The 14265-nt window shown below is 43.8% G+C and overlaps 1 long non-coding RNA gene across 1 annotated transcript; it reads left to right on the plus strand.

The window, feature by feature from the left end:
- The first annotated feature begins 3808 nt into the window (after window positions 1-3808).
- LOC115029863 lies at window positions 3809-9135 on the plus strand. The gene is made up of 3 exons (XR_003835421.1): window positions 3809-3922; window positions 5423-5651; window positions 6284-9135. It is a non-coding gene; the product is annotated as an uncharacterized LOC115029863 (long non-coding RNA).
- The last annotated feature ends 5130 nt before the right edge of the window (window positions 9136-14265 follow it).

Raw genomic sequence — 14265 nt, forward strand, 5'->3', positions numbered from 1 at the left:
AATGAGTCCCAGCAATCCTCCAGTCTCCTCCCCAGCTCTGGGATTACAAGGTTTAACACCACACCCTGGGTGTTGGGAATCAAACTCAGATCCCTGTGTCTGAGTGGCAAGCACACTCACAGAACTGTTTCCAGAGCCCCTGGCTTCCAAATTTTTGTTTCTTTGTTGAACCTTCTCCCAGTCCCCATATTTCCACCCCTCTTCTTTCCTTCCTCTCATGGTTTTTATCTTTGAGGACTTCAGGGAGGGAGCAGAGGCAGTGGCTGCACTGCACAGCGTGCTTTGCTGAAGTCTGATCCTGCTCTCAACTCTGCTGACTTCTCAGAAAATTGCTCCTCTATGAGGTCCTCCAGTCCCCAGGAAGAGATGCCTGATTCTCGTGTTCAGCACATCCCTTCCCTGATGAGATGGAGGAACTGCACGACTACAGGCTGGTCAACATGATGAAACTTCCAGTTCCTCGTTAAATAAGAACCGTGTTTTTCTGACGGCATTCTGCCTTATCATCAGGCTGGCCGCTGAGGCTGTGGCATCCTGGTGGAGTCACATGGATCCATTTGCTTTCCAAGGCAGCTTTCCCATGGTTAAAAAGACTTTGTTCCTTTCTGTCTGGCTCACTAGACACATTTGCTTCCTGCAGACTGTCCAGGTAGCAAACGGACAGCTGAATGAGAACCATGCTTCTCATCTGTGGGGCTCAGCGTTTTTAATTAGCTCACTGGACAGCAACCCGTCTCCTTTAAAGTATGCATTATTAATGGCCACAGGGAGGAGACATCCGTTTCATGCAATGATGAGCCTACACTGTCTGTCTCAGCAATTGGCTTCACTCAGTTGTCCTCTGTGGAGAGATAATGGCAAGATTGCAGAGGAATAATCATTAGGACTCTGTCCTGGGGAGCCCAGGCTACCCCACCACATCTCTGATAATGTGAATAAAACAGCACTTCTTGGACACTCAGAAAGGAAGATGCCACTGAGGATGAAAAATCTGGTTTTAGTTCTACACATACACACAAGCATGCAAGCATTCACACATATACTTACACACATATACACTCACAATAGGCACACACACAAGTACTCACATACATATTCACACACAGGTACTCCCACACAGTCACATAGTCACACATACACACTCACTCATACACTCTCACACTCAATTACAGTCACACATGCCCTCACACACTCACACATACACTCACACTCACAAACACACACACCCATGTACTCAAACACTCACGCATACACACACATACACATACATGCATACATGTGCAAACACAGGCTTATGTACTCAAGCAATGCATGCACACATGCACTCATACAAATATATACTCACATGCACACACACACACACAACTCACATTTATGGCATTGTGGCTGACTAGATTGGAGGAGAAAGAGACAGGTGCTACAGAGGCACCAAATCCATCCATGACACCTTAAAAACATCCTGTCTTGCTTTTGGTATTTGTTCTACTTCCATTATGCCTTGATGTGAGTGAGCCTCTGTCCCACCCTTCCCACTGTAATGGGCTGAATAGTCCCAATCTTCAGCAAGAGGAGTCACTGTGTCTTGCTTCAGTTCCTTGTACCAGCTGGTCCAGCCTGGCTTGTGTTCCACCGAGGAACATGTACAGTAAGAATAAAAATGCCAAAGTTCATGTTATGACCCTGGAAATAAAAGACAACCATTGTTCCAAGAACCAAAGGGCATCATCAAAAGCTCTGCTAATTGTTGGCTTGAGCTATTCTGTGCTTATGTTTGGAAGCAACCACATGCTCCCTGCTAGTACAGTTTCATCAGATGCCCATTAAAAGAAAAATCTGGGGTAGATAAAAAGTGTACTGGGTAAGAGCAGTTAGGGCACAAACACGAGGATCTCTGTTTTACATGGGTCCTTAGAAGCCATATAAGACCCTGGTGTGGTTGCCCCATCCTGTAACCCCAGCACTGAGGAGAGGGGCAGAGACCGGAGAATTTCTGGGACTCTTTAGCTAGACAACCTAGTTGAATAATAGCAAGCTTCAAGTTCAGTGACAGACTCTGTCTCAAAAAATGTGATGGGGGAAGGACATCTCTCATGTGCACTCACTGGTGAGCACACCCACACATATACATCACACACATGCCACACATGCACATAGCCTTATTCTACCAGGCATTTTGCCTAGCATAGGGGCACAAGGCTGTAATCCCAGAAGTGCTTAGAGGGCCAAGGCATGAGAGGCCAGCCTGCTCTGGTGAGTTCTTGGCCAGGCCCTCAGCGAGGCCTTTAGGCAGGCAGGCAGGCAGGCAGGCAGGCAGGCAGACAGACAGACAGACAGACAGGCAGACATCATGCTTCTGTGTGTATTGACATAGTTTTTGAGCTGCAGATAGGCCAGGATTTGATACTGGGAGTAAATGTAACCTCCGAGCAATGGGAAGCATCCATTCTCACTCACTCACTCACTCACTCACTCACTCACTCACTCACTCACTCACTCATCACATAAGCACATGACTTAGGTTTTTAGGGCAAGCCTATGTGCTAGATAAGTCACACTTTGCTTCACAACTTTCACACTATTTTTAAACTGCAAGGAAAGGTGAGACAAGCTGATGATATGCCACACAGTTAGGGGATGATGATGTCTCTGTGATGACTCTGATCACGATCTGTTGAATGACTCTTGATAAACATCAACAGATACGGCACCAACAAAGAGCAACAAAATTACAGCAGTGGAGCAGAGCACAGTAAGCTGATGAATTTACTGTGATTACGTATAAGAGTATGAGTGAGGGGTTATGAATAACAGCATGATAGCTCAAAGGTAGCTGTGTAACAAAAAGGCCACCCCAGCATGGGTGGTATCTTAGGCAAGCTGCATCCCTATATCTCCCTGCATGGTTTGCAGACTCCTCCATAGTCCAGAAAGTCTCTTCTTCCCAGCAGTCCTTGGGACCAATAGGCTTTGTGGATCTTCTAAGTTTCAGGAACTTGCTGAGACCTGTAAGTTGTTTATGTCTTTGGAATAAACAGCACTCTCCAGGCTGGGGTATTTATGTTTACAAGAGATTGCCACACAACAGGGTCTCCACCTCCAGGAGTTTTCTCTGACCATCACAAGAACTTTACTATGACACTTACTTGCTGTGAGGCTTTGCAGGTCACAAGATTAAAATATGTTCCTCACCTATTCCTAGCCCTAGTTCCAAGCATCCTCTAAGGAAATTTCTCAAACACACTCAAAGCCAGGCCACACCAACATATATGCAGGCAAAACATTCAACACATGCAAAAAATACATAAATAATCTTTTAAAAATAAAGAAATCTTTAGAAGAGAGCAATGGATTAAATGTTGTCTCAACAGTTACCTTTGATATACCTCTTGGCTTGCTGCCCTACTCAGTCTATAAGGTCTCTCTTCAGTGGGAAGCTGACATGACAGTTGTAGGTCCAGGCTCTTGCCACTTTTGTCTGATCAAGAAGTAGAAATGTTGGCAGTATTTAATCAGCAGGACTTAAGGCATATTGCCCAGAGAGAGGGAAGGAAGATGACATTGTGGGACCGCATTCTGGGTCTGAAGCAGTGATTCAAGCCAACAGTGATTCAGATAAGTCATGGTTCAACAAGAGCTCAGCTATCCTGCTCTGACAGAGCTACTGAGCAGATAGCATTAGAAATCACTACAACACAGAAGACCGTGGGAAGGTGTGATGGTTTGAATAGGCTTGGCCCAGGGAGCAGCACTCTTAGGAGGTGTGTCCTTGTTGGGGGAAGTGTGTCATTGTGGGTGTGGGCTCCCTGGCAGCAAGTATTCTGTTTGCATTCAGAACAAGATGTAGAAGTTAGCTTCTCCTACACCATGCCTGCCTGGACACTACTGCGCTCCTGCCTTAATAATGGACTGAACCTCTGAACCTGTAAGCCAGCCCCAATGAAATGTTATCCTTCTAAGAGTTGCCTTGGTCATGGTGTCTGTTCACAGCAGTAAACCCTAACTAAGACAGAAGATGAGGTCTAGAACTCAGTGAGATAACACTGCTATAAAAACAATACAGGGACATAAAGTGTTAACAACAGTGCTATAAAAGTAATATGGGGACATAAATTGTTATATATCAGTTGAGGCTATTTTGAAGGATAAGAGATGGAGTCTACTTTGTTGTAATTCTCTCTCTCCCTCCCTGTCCTGCCATTCCCTCCCTCTTCCCTCTTCCTCTCATTCTTGATTGTCTGACAGATCTGCTATCTCCCATAATGACTAGGATTAGAAGAAGAAGTTTTTAGGACTATGACATGAGAAGAAAGAGAGAAGATGGAACACTGTGCAAGCCATCACAATGACAAGAGTCACCACAGGAAACAGCACCAGTGAAGAACCAGCTGGAAACTTGTGAAATTTTACTGTGAGAAAATATTGTACAATTTCTAAGATGTGTGGAAACCCTGGATAGTGAGTGAGGAATCCGTCAGCCTCTCGGGTGTTAAGATCTTATCGAGCTCATGCCCGACCTGAAGCCCTTGATGGTTCGCTCTGACCAAGGGTTTTCCATGACCCTTCTGCCTGACATCCTTCTTCTCTTCCTTCCTGTCTCTGCTTGTAAACGTATGAGGCCACAATGTAGAGGAAAGCAGTAATCCCCTGGGTGTTGCTGTTTGTTGTATTTCCCCTGTCAGAACACGGTGCTCATGACAGCAGGGACCAGATCTGTTTGCACTGTTGCCACAGTAAGGTCTTAAACAACAGCTGGTAGTGGCATGCATGAAGAACTTGTACAAGGCACAAATAAATGAATGAATGAATGAAGCCAGTTAAAGTCTGAGTGATGGCACAAATATTATTTTTGGGTGTTGTATACAGAAATTCAAATTTTTCTCCTCAAGAACTCTTGGGGATAAAGGAAGGATATGCTAGCCACTCAAAGCGAGGATATTGGCCTCAAGTATCAATGTATTCTCTTCCCAGTGACCTTTCCCAGAGCAGCAGAAAAGGGCTTAAAGAAATCAGGCCTGGAGAACATAGTCTGTGGCCCATATAGTCAACTTTTGTCAAAAGTGATTCAGAAATCCTTGTAGAAATGTGATTTTCTGTCTGGGTTGAAAGTGCACAAGAGGAACTAGAGATACCTCATCACACTGAAAACAAGGTTCACTCCTGTGACCAGATCCGTGACAAAAGAAAGCCCCAGGAGCCAGCTGGGCTCCCAACACCAGAGATGAGACCATCTGAATAATGATGGCTATTTTGAAATACATCAAATACATTAAAATCTATGAGCTCATATTGATTCTTTTAAAAAGTCCAAACAAAACAAAATTTAATTGGTCACCTTGGGAGATGGCTAGGCACAAAGTTATTATTCTGGAAATTGATGAAAAGGAGTGGGAAAATGAAGTGTTTGTCCTGCCTTCCTTTATAGCCTGTGTCAAGATAACCAACCAGGAGGGACTGCCACTCTACAGAAAGCCACTCAAGCTAACAAATGAAGAAGCAAAAAGCGAAGCCACCATTTTGAGAATCTCACTGGGCTAAAGGATCTGAGTAGCAGTAATTAATGGTTGCTAACCATTAAGTAAAAGTCGATGGAAGATACTAGAATGGGTTGATTGGCATAAACCTCCCAAGGGACAGTGTTAGCACCAATAAAAGTGAGTATCTGGGCTCTTGTCACTTGCACTGATGTATTGCAAGCACAGAGAGCCACTTGGGAAATAATTCTGCATGTGTGAACATGTACACACCCAGGAATATACATAAATATATGCAAACATGCATATACATGCACATAGATATATACACACAGGAACACATGTACAAACACATACAGATATCCACATGTATACATATATACAATTACACTTACATATGCAAATACATATATACATATACACATACACACACATAAACACGTGTATACACATGCACAAATGTGCACACATGTATATACACATGCACACATGTATATACACGTGCTCATATACACATAAACACATACACAGATGTACACACATATATGCACATACACACATAGAAACAAATACATACATTTAAACACATATAGTACAATACACACATGTGCATATATATATACATGTAAACACACATGTGCACATGTAAACATGTACCTGGACATACAGGCATACACACTTAAACACACATGCACATGTGGACATATACATGCATTTACATACACAGACATACACATTCATTCATATACATCTACATACACACAATCATGCACCCTACATCTGAGTCTAAAAATGTCTCTCACTAACTTCAGGAATTCAGGAGTTACCCAGGATGTAAGGACAGCTTAACAACTAAGGAATCCTGGGAAGTAAGAATCCAAATTTGGAGAAGTAGAAGCTTTTTGCTGAACAATCAAGTCCATTTCTTTACCTACATGACGGAAAAACAAAGACGATGGGAGGCCAAGCAATGGCTGAGGGGTTAAGAACATCTGCTGCACATTGTGAAGACCAGTTTGGACAGGTACCTATGTCAACAGCAGGGTGTGAGCCCACACATGTCTTTATTCTCAGCACTGAGAACTGAGAGGAGAGAGGATCTGTGGGGCTTACTGGTGGTCAGCCTAGACAATCTCTCTCTCTCTCTCTCTCTCTCTCTCTCTCTCTCTCTCTCTCTCTCTCTCACACACACACACACACACACACACACACACACACAGCTCTTGCCTCAAAGAACAAGACTCAGAGGGAAAACGAAGCACCCAGTGCTCTCCCCTGCTCTCTGCAGGTGCACAGGCTTCTCATTCCCGCACACTTGTGCACATACACCACAGACAGCCATGCCCGGCTCACACATGTATACACACACACAGGAGAGGGGAGCCAGGTGTAGTGGTGCATAAGCTCCGTTCTCAGGAGGCTGAGGCAGAAGTTTCAGGCCAGCCTCAGCTCTATAGTGAGTTCTAGGCAGCAGCATCTATGTGAGAGCTTGTCTCTAATAACCCAGAACAACAACAGCAAGAAGAATGGCAGAAACTGCTCCTTCAAAGGCGAGACAGAGCATATTAGCTACTTACATGGCATGGCTCTGCCTGCACCTGGCTTTGAGCCATTGCAAAAACACATTTGAGAAAGCAGATAAAAATGAAGACACCCCAAGTGTTAGATACTATTAAGAAGAATTTTTGTTGTTGTTGGACATGATGGTTTGGGGGTTCTACTATTCCATTACTGTGTTTAGAGTTGTGCATTGGATTCTCTGAATGTAAAATTGCACAATAACTGGGATTTGCTTTAAAAGACCCACCAAAAAAATATAAGGGAACGATAACTGAGAAAATGTTGGGGGGTGGGGTTTTAAGGCTGGGGGACACTTGGGACAGTAAAGTGCTTTCTTGTAAGCACGAATACCAGAGTTCCATCCCGAGAGCTCACACGAACAGGGTATCATAGTGTGCTTGTACTCCAGCACTGGGGAGGCAGAGACAGGTCCCTGGGGTGCGTTGGCCAGTCAGACTACCCCCTGGGAGAACGTCAAGCCAGTGAGAGACCCTGCCTGAAAAAGAAAAAAGGTGGCTGGCTCCTGAAGTTGTCCTCTGCCCTACACACACACACACACACACACACACACACACACGTGCGCGCACATGCACACACACACGCACACACACAGAAATATGCACGTGGGCATACACACACAGCTATACCCATACCGACCCACACCCACATAACCACAAGCACAAATATGGGCACATACACAGGTACATACACACATGGACATGCACACACAGCTACATGTACACCCACACAACCATAAACATACATATTGGCATACACACATGATACAAGCACACATGGGCATACACACAGATAGTCACACATATACATGCATATATACACATAACACATGCACATACGTAAGGCACACACACATACACATGCACACAAACATACATAACACACACACCCCCCACGGGTTGCACACATACATACACACACATACACATGCACATCCGTGGGGTGTACACCCATGCACACACACACTGGAGCTTGTGGAAGCTGCTATGGCCTCTGGTGGTTTTACAGCCAGGCAGCTTCCCACCCGTCTGGGAGAGAGGCTTTACTTCGGTTGCTTTCTGTTGCCAGTTGAGCACAGTCCAGTTCAATAACAAGTTGGTCATGGAGGATGTAAGTCCAAATATCTGATTGAATTCAGCAGACATAAAATTATACACACTAGGAAATGAACCCAGGGCTTTATGAATGCTAAATCAGAGTTGTCCTGCTGCGCTCCATCCCAGCCTCTTACTACTCTTATTTTGAGATAGGGTCCCACTGAGTTGCCTAAGCAGCCTTGAATTTACTCTGTAACTCAGTCAGGCCTTGAGCTTGTGATCCTATCTCTCTGCCTCTCCTGTGGCTGCAATCTCAAGCCTCCACCACCAGGCCTGGGTAGGCAAGCATATTTTAATGAACAGAATCGGAACAAACATATCATAGAGAAAAGCAAAAGAATTTTTCAAATCGCATCATTTTTGTTGACTGGAATGAATGTGAGATGCTACTCTGTCATCCCACATTCACGGGGAGGCAAGTCCCATATTAAATGTCTGTGCACAGCCTCAACCAAAACCATTCCTATCAATATTTAAGATTTCCAGTGCGGCAGATAAGCTTCTTCTTACCAGTTATCTGATTCAGTTAGAGCAGTGACTGCTGGCAGTAGAGCCAGCGCACTGGACAGCTCTGCTTCCAGACTCTCTTAGGCAGAGACCAGCCTCACAGAGATGTGTCAGTGGGGAGGGTGAAAGAGACCTCCGCGTCCTTACATAACATTCGGAATATTCAGTTTTAACATCTCGCCAACCCAAAATAACACTTTCTACTTCAAAATTCATCTTCGGTTTTTGATTGATGATCTCTAGTTCCAAATGTAGTCTATAAATTGCATCTAAATTATTTATATATTTTGATGAAGGAAACATATTTCAAAGCCATAGATTTCTTGTACATACATTACCTTTTCCTTATATATTGGGATAGGGTCTCACTATATAGCTCTAGATGGCCTGGAATTGCTATGTAGACATGCTGGTTTTGAACTCACATATCTCTGCCTTTCTCTAGCTCCTGAGTACTGAAATTAAAGGCATGTGCCACCGTGCCTGACTACCTTTTGATCTTTTAAAAAAAAAATGTACTGATTGTGTGTGTGTGTGTGTGTGTGTGTGTGTGTGTGGAGGGGGGGTCAGAGGACGATTTTGGGGAACCAGTTTCCTCCTACCATGTGTGTCCCAAGCATCAAATTCAGGTCACTGGGCTTGACTATGGGCACCTTGTCCTACTGAGTCATCTTTAGGTTCATGCATTAACCTCTTGATGAAAAATAAGATAAGAATCCATAGGTATCCATACATCCCTGACTATAGAATGCCATCCCTTACATTTTGATACTTATATTGAGATGTGTCATAAAAACTGGTAGAAATGAAAACGTTTAGGTTTATCTTTGAATTTTTGTTTTATTTCTTTCTTAGTTATAAGATCATTACCAATGCCTGGGTGAGGACGTATGATAGCTCTGTTTGTACTTGCCTTGAAGCATAAGGAACAGAACAAGAAAAAAAAAAACAGAGGAAAACAAACAGCAGCAACAACAACAAACCCCTCAAAGCAAGCTGGGCTGTGGTGGCATGTGCCTTAAACTTCAGCAGTGGCGAGGAGTCAGACAGGCAGGTCTCTGTGAGTTCAAGAGCAGCCTGGTCTACACAGTGAATTTCGGGACAGCCAGAAATACACAGTGAGACCCTGTTTCAAAAACCAACCAAACAAACAAAAAACCCCACAGGCTCAATAATGTGTGCTTATAACTTCAGTACTGGGGAGACAGAGGCAGGCACATCTCTGGAACTTGACAGTTGTCCTAGTGATGTCGTGAGTCTAATGGCGAGCCCCAGGCTAGTCAGAGACTTTGTCAACAACCACACACACAAAAAAGGATGATGTCTGGAGGTTGTCCTCTGGCCCTCCACGGATGTGCACACCCACAGACATATACACACCTCTGTGCACAAACACACACACAGTCATCCCCACAGGCACATTTCCTACAGTAATAGACAAATCAGCAAGAATGGATGACAAATTCACATCTTTAAACACTGGATCAAACTGATTTCTTATCTTTCCGAAACATGAATCTGTGCCACAGTTTTTCCCTGACAGAATTATTTCCCCAACAGCTGCTGGACCTCAGCATGTGATGAGGCATTATTATGCTCCATTTCCACATTACACATAAAAGGAGAATATTCTCCTTTAATGCACTTGCCTTTATGTAATTCACAAGTTCTTTATCCCTCACTGAATGCACAATTAGCTTATGTGATTGTTTTAGCAACACGACTCTCCCTGTTAAAGTCACAGGGCACTGTCTACAACATTGGTTTTCAACCTGTGGGTCTTAATCCCTTTGGAGGTCACATATCAGATAGCCTACATATCAGACATTTACATTACTATTCACAACAGTGACAAAATTACAGTTATGAAGTAGCAACAAAAAAATACTTTTATTGCTGGGGTCACCACAACATGAGGAACTGTATTGAAGGGTACGAGCACTGGGAAGGTTGAGAACCAGGGGTCTGCATCCTGTTGCAATCTCCCTAATCCAGTGCCTCCATGTATGTACGCCCATCATTGGCCCTCTGTTATCAGAACACACTCTCCTCCACAGAACGTATGCTCTGAACCACACTTGTTACCGGCATAGCCTTCCAGTTTCAGATAGGTCCCTGCTGGTTGTACTAACTGGAAATAATGCTAAAACCCCATTCATATTGCCATGCTGCAAACTGCGTGCCTGCTGTGATCACTACCTTTGCAAAGCTAAACATTCTTTAAGTTGCAATAAAAACTTTCTACTGAGTGTGTTTGTTCTTTGGGTTGCTTTTTCTATGGATATGTAGTTTCGGAGCCCATCAGGTTGTCACTGAAATAACACAGGGACAGAAATATTCTGGCTGTTACCTCCCAAATTTGACTAATAATTTGCTAATTTAAAAACAAATAAAATGGCTGGGGATGTAGCTCAGCCAGTAGAGTGCTTGTACAGCAAGCACAAAGCCCTGACTTCAAGCCTTAGCACCACACAAATTGGGTCTAGAGGAGGATGCAAGAGGATCAGAAATTTGGGACCATCCTCAGCTACACAGCTTGACTGGGGAGAGCCTGGGCTACCTGAGACCCTGTTTCAAAAACAGCAACATAAATAAGATTTAACAAAACAAAATAAGATTTAATAAAATTTAAAAACAGGTTATAAAAGTAAATACTTTCATTTCTCAGATACGTATATGCTTTTGGATTTTGGTCATCAACTGAGCTTGTTATAACATGTTATAACATAACTAAACTAATAAACAGGTTGCACTATACATTGTCACAGAGGCTCAACCAATGGAAAGTGGTCTCAGTCTACTGACCATGCCCTTGGAGATTGTGGCAAGGTTTCTGCTACGGAAATTTCTTAGTTTTCCCTCAGTTTCTGCTCACATTTCCCCAAGCACAGAAGGCTGTGGGTGTCGTGGATTCATGGACTATACTTTGAGTAATAGCATTCTGCTCTTCTCTGCCTTTGTGGGTCCACACATTTCCTATTCATCTGTATTAGTCACCACAGTGTTAGCAGCGCCCAGCCCCCGAGGATTCCCTCGGTTGCCATGGACTAAGAGTGTAGACACTTCTCTGCGTGTCTTCTGCTCATGAGGCTGCTGCGAAGGCATCACAGGGGCTGCACGGCCACCAGGAAGACCAGCTTGGGAAGAATATGTTTCTAAACTCACTCTGCAACTCTGGAAAAACTGAGGACTGACCCCGCTCCTGATGACCACTCTCCTCCTCCTTTACAATGTAGCTGAGTCATGAATGTGCATACCGGAAGTCACCTCACCCACTTGGCGGGTTTTGGTGAACTTTCTTCCCGGCTTGCAGACAACCATTTTCTGTGTTCTCTCCTGGCAGTGAGAGAAAGACATTCCTCTTTTCCTCTGTGTTTCTTTTCTTCTAAGGCAGAGTCACTAGGTTGCCCAGGTTAGTCTTAAATTCCCTGGTCCTAAAGAGCTTCAGCCTCCATAACAGATGAGGGCACACTGCCCCACCCGAAACTTCCTCTTCTTAGAAAGCTGCCCACCAGCCTTCTCAGTTCAGGAATCACACTTAGTGATGCCTTTGACCTTAAGAGCCACATTTCCAGGCACAATAGGGGGATTAGAATTTGAATTTAAGAATTTTGGAGGGATGCAATTCAATCACAGATGTTAAACCAACCTTGAATTCTTGAGGCACATTCTTCTCAGTCATGATGTGTTTTAGAATCCAATAAAATTCTTGAGCATAGCCAGGCGTGGTGGCACACTCCCTTAATCCCAGCACTCAGGAGGCAGAGGCAGGTGAATTTCTGAGTTCGAGGCCAGCCTGGTCTACAAAGTGAGTTCCAGGACAGCCAGAGCTACACAGAGAAACCCTGTCTCGAAAAACAAAAAAAAAAAACAAAAAAAAATTCTTGAGCATATAATTTTTCAAAGGGGAATAAGAGGGTTGGGAGATGATTCTGGGGCCAAATTGTTTGTCGTGAAAGCATAAAGACTGCAGTTTGGGTCCTCAGAATCCACATAAACTGTTATGAAGGTGTGACAGTCCACCTGCAATTTTCACCTCTGGGTTAAAGAGAGGATTCCCAGAGCAGGCTGGTTAGTGAGATTAGCTGTATCAGTGAGCTCTGGGTTTGACTGAGAGACCCTGACTCAGTGACTAAGATAGAAGAGCCCCATCTAGGGTGATTTCTATAATCCTTGGACCTCCAAATGCATGAGCACACACACATGCAAACATGTACACATACACATCACATAAACATGTAAAAGAAGGTGGGAAATGAAGGACCTTTACCTCCACCCATCCACAGCCATGACCACAGACAATCCACAGACAAATGTAGATCTACTGCATCCTAATCCTATGTGGATTATGGGTCTTCAGCAGCTTCTTCTTGGCTTTGCTATCGTATGACAAAAGCTTGCACTAACTAGCCCTAGCCTCCTTAAAAGGATAGCACTGTCTAAGAAACACAGTCTCACATCTCAGTCCTTGCTCAAGATAGCCCATCCGGTGCTAGAAATGACCTAGCACATACATCTACTGTGCAGCCCACCAGAATGAGAAACTCAACACACAGAAGACCCACACCATGGCCATGAAGGACTTAGTCCTTCATCCCAGAGCCTTCTAAGTTGCAAGAAGGACTTTTGAAGATCAAAGATGTTATGGAATTTTTAACTCAGGGCTCATCATTATTAGACTGATAGACACCTAGTTGTGTGGATGCTACAGTGTCTTTGGAGTGTTCAGTATTTGGACTGATTACCACTGCCATCTTCAGCATTTTTAAATGTTGTATTGCTGAGTCCGGCATGACCTTGATGGGGACAGAAGAACATGGTTCCTGGCCCTGGGACAGGGCCAGACGGCAGGTGTGAGCTTCCAGGAGAGATGATGGCTGCTTGTGGGTGAAGGGCTTGTTTTTATAATAATGTATGTGTTTTGCATTCCTCTTTTGATGACTCTATGATAATCAGAAATACCATGAGTCCTGAAGGCGAAGGTATGGTTAATGTCTCAGTAAAATGGTAAACACTGAAACCTTCAGGATAGTCCTTAAGGCAAAGGATTCTAAAAACATGAGTTCAAAAATATATAATTTCCCAAAAAGCAAGGATGCAGCATGAATTATATGAGGGGCTTCATGAATCAAAAGGAAGAGAGGCAGCTGCACTATGAGCCAGCTTATCAGAAAGATACTAAGGAATGAATAAAAAGATTTAGAGAGTGTTGAACAGAGGAGATACCACCTAGCTAAGTTTTTTGGTTTACACCCACAAAGGCAGACAAATTCCGTGCAAGGTGTGGTAGAAATGGTAACTTCAGGATGGGTCCCACCCAGCTAGAATATTGCTTGTGCTTAACAGAGGCAGGTAGATCTCTGAATTCTTTGCAATATTAAAAAAAAAAGTGTGCTTGCTATCTCCTAAGGATTAAGGATGCTGATTCATAGGATAATCAAAAGGAAACCTGGAGTAAATATCTAGATTGATATGTAAAATAAAAGACTGGGCTTATGATCTGTAAGAAATGAGCTATCCAGAGAAATTTTAGAATAGCAAGAGAGACCTGCTTGGAGAACTGTCTCAAGCAGGACAGAGGGAGAGGGAGAGGGAGAGGGAGAGGGAGAGGG

This window comes from Mus caroli, chromosome 18 (assembly GCF_900094665.2).
Source record: "Mus caroli chromosome 18, CAROLI_EIJ_v1.1, whole genome shotgun sequence".
NCBI lineage: Eukaryota > Metazoa > Chordata > Mammalia > Rodentia > Muridae > Mus > Mus caroli.